This window comes from Crocodylus porosus, unplaced genomic scaffold (assembly GCF_001723895.1).
Source record: "Crocodylus porosus isolate Cpor-Errol unplaced genomic scaffold, CroPor_comp1, whole genome shotgun sequence".
Classification (NCBI taxonomy): domain Eukaryota; kingdom Metazoa; phylum Chordata; order Crocodylia; family Crocodylidae; genus Crocodylus; species Crocodylus porosus.
This window is the reverse complement of record NW_017728948.1, coordinates 26,167,621-26,170,815: the sequence shown is the minus strand read 5'-3', so window position 1 is coordinate 26,170,815 and position 3,195 is coordinate 26,167,621. Positions and strand designations below refer to the sequence as shown.

At 45.6% G+C, this 3,195-nt stretch overlaps 1 protein-coding gene across 3 annotated transcripts in view; it reads left to right on the top strand.

Moving 5' to 3' along the window:
- The window catches only part of RAB28 (RAB28, member RAS oncogene family), a 101,626-nt gene that overhangs the window by 31,961 nt on the left and 66,470 nt on the right, over positions 1-3,195 (top strand). The gene's annotated exons all lie outside the window — the stretch shown is intronic.

Below are 3,195 nucleotides of genomic sequence, written 5' to 3'. Positions count from 1 at the left end.
AACACAGACTCTCAGGGCTCTTGTGTGTATATACAAGTAACGCTTCTGAATGTGTAACACAGACTCTGTAGCACCACTAGCCAGTACCATATTTACTCAGATCCAAGATGACCTTGAATTCAAGATGACTTCCCACTAGGAATTAGATTTTAGACATGGAAAATTTATAAATCTACTAGCCAGGTGCCCATCAGGAATGATGGAGGGAGGGAATGGGTGAGGATGCGCCCTGTGTTGCTGCCGCCTCCCAGGAGCAAGGGGCAGAAGCTTGCCCCTTCGTCCCCCTTGGCGAGCACCTTGCACTGCTGCCATGTCCAGGGAGCAGGGCTGGGTTGGGGTAAGGCCAGCTGGCCTTGTCCCTGCTGCTCCATCCCCTCCATTGCTGCAGTCATGGCAGCATGCTGCCGCTGCCGCCTCCTGTCCAGAATGCTCTTGAAGCATTCTGATTGGTTGTTTCAGTAACCAGAGTGCTCCGAGAATGTTAGGGACAGACAGACGGACTAAGCCCTTTATAATTTCCATGCCTAGAATTTAATTATTGGGGGAGGTAACCTTAACTTTGATCCCCTCACAATTGCCGCAGGAAAACGGAGGAAGGCAGAGACAAGGGGACAGGCAGGGGGAAAACAAATTGGAAAGCAGGCATTTTATCTCTCTTATCCTTTGCCCCCTAGTGACTACTCTTTGACCACTTATCTCCCCCTTCTGCTGCTTTCCTCACTGATCTAGGCACAGGTCAAGCCCCAAAGGTGCTCCTGTGCCATGCTGCAGGGAGTAGCTATTCTGGGAGCCTGGCTTTCCAGGCACAAGTTTCTCCTTCCCTGCCCTGTCTCCCCTATTGTTGAGCCTCCTCAGGGGGAAGGAAGAATCTTTGCCTTCAGAGCCCTTCTCCCTGCATAGTTAGTTTTTGCAGCATAGGGCAGGAATGGCCAGAGCTCTCCTGTCTGCTGCAGCTAAGAATCCTAGAAAATTAGGGTTGGAAGGGACCTTGGGGGATCATCCAGTCCAACTCCCTGCTCAAAAGAGGCCCACCTCCAACTAGATCATCCTAGCCAAGGTTTTGTCTAACTGGGTCTTAGAAACCTCCAAGGACAGAGATTCCATAACCTCTCTGGGTAACCTGTTTTAGTACTTTACTATCCTCCTTATGAAAAAGTTTTCCTTATCTAACCTAAACTTCCCCTGCTGCAGCTGGAGACCATTGCTCCTTGTTCTGTTGTTTGCCACTACTGATAATAATTTAACTCCACCCTCTTTGTTGAAAACTGCTATTAAATCCCCCCTCAGTTTTCTGTTCTCCAGACTAAATAAGCCCAGTTCCCTCAGCCTCTCCTTGTAAGTCATGTCTCCCAGCCCCCTAACCATTTTCATTGCTCTCCACAGTACTGTCTCCAGTTTGTCTACATCCTTTCTATAGCAGCAGGCCTAAAACTGGACACAGTACTCCAGATACGGCCTCACCAGTGCAGATCACTTCCCTCAATCTGCTGGCAATGCTCCTACTAATTCAGCCTGGTGTGGTGTTAACCTTTTTAGCAACAAGGGCACTCTGTTTCAAGGGCTCATATTCAGTTTATTATCCAGTGTAACCCCTAGGTCCTTTTCTGCAGAGCTGCTGCTTAACTAGTCAGTCCCCAGCCTGTATCAGTGCATGGGATTGTTGCATCCTAAGTGCAGGACTTTACACTTGTTTTTATTGAACCTCATGAATTTTCTTTTGGTCCAATCCTCCAATTTGTCAATGTCTGTGAATCCTAACCCTGCGCTCTAGTGTATCTACTAGAGACTTACTGCTCCAGCTGACAGCTTTGGGGAGCTGCAGTACAGGGAAGCCTGGCTGGTGGAGATCACAGCAGCAGTGTCCAGGTACCTCTTTTCCCTGCCACTGAGCAAGGGAGGGGATCTAGGCAGGGAGCAGAGCTGAAAGCAGAAATCTGCATGCTACTGATGCTGTCTGTGCCCCATCTGAGCTCTCTGCACAGCACTTGCCACAGCTCCCAGCTGGAGTGGAATGATACTTGCTTCTAAGACAAGGCTTTGTTTTCCCTATGATGAAGGGTGGGGGGACCTTGGCTTGGAATTGAGTACATGAGGTAATATTCTGTATTATTGTATTGAAATATAAATCAGTGAAAAAAAAATCATTATTTTACCTAGAAATTTGCTGGAAAGACATGATCATAGATTAGAAAAAATCTAACCTTGATTTTGTTGTTTCAGTCTAGAGCTTTTCATTTCCTTTGAAGATGGGACCAAATTTGGGCCAGTTTTTTTTTTCTCAGTTACGAATGTGCAACCCCACTAAATTGCTGGGATGAAGGGAGAATTTGGTTTTGTAGGTCTCTGCATTTCTGCACGGGGAAACTACTGGTACTGACCAAGTACGGGTTCTGTAGTTCACAAATATGTCAAGTGTGTGAGTGGTATACTTTTCTTTTGTTTGCTGAGCTCCTGCTTCTGTGTGCCATGGCTAGGTGAAGTAAGATAAAAGTTTGTAGTCGAAAGAATCAATGCATACAGTTCTGATACAGAGATTTCTAGCTTGGCATCTCTTCAGAGGGCAGGAACAAAGAATGCTACATTGCTGAAGGTTTTTGTATTGGAGAACCTTATTTGTATGAGAACCTAGCAAGAATGGAACACTTGGAAATTCATTGCAGTTTCAAACATTGTAACAGGAAAAGAAAAATCAAAGGAGTATCCCATCTTAACATTTGTCTTCTGCCCTGAGTGTGGTTAACTGAACATATGCTTCTATTTTGTCACAAACAGATAACAGAATCATTGCTCATAGAAGAAGCATGGTTTTGATTCTTGCATATTGCAGGTTAATACCACTAACAACTGTCAAGTGTTTCCAGATGAATGTGCTCCACTTAGAATGGTTCAGCCTCTCTCTTCAGTAGCTGATGATTCTCAGCTCCTCAACATGTTGTCCTGTTTGGAAAATATAGATCCACATATTTAGGTCTAAAATGACCAACTGTGATACTTGCAGTTTGACTTTCCGTATAAAACAGAACAAAGTACCTCGCCTAATAACTTTTGTCTCAAGCTCCAGTGTGAGTTGTAGCGTATCTGTTCGGAGGATATTCTGATAAATAGATTTCATAGACATTAGGGCTGGAAGGGACCTCGGGAGATCATCGAGTCCAGCCCCCTGCCCAAAGGGCAGGAAGTCAGCTGGGGTCATAG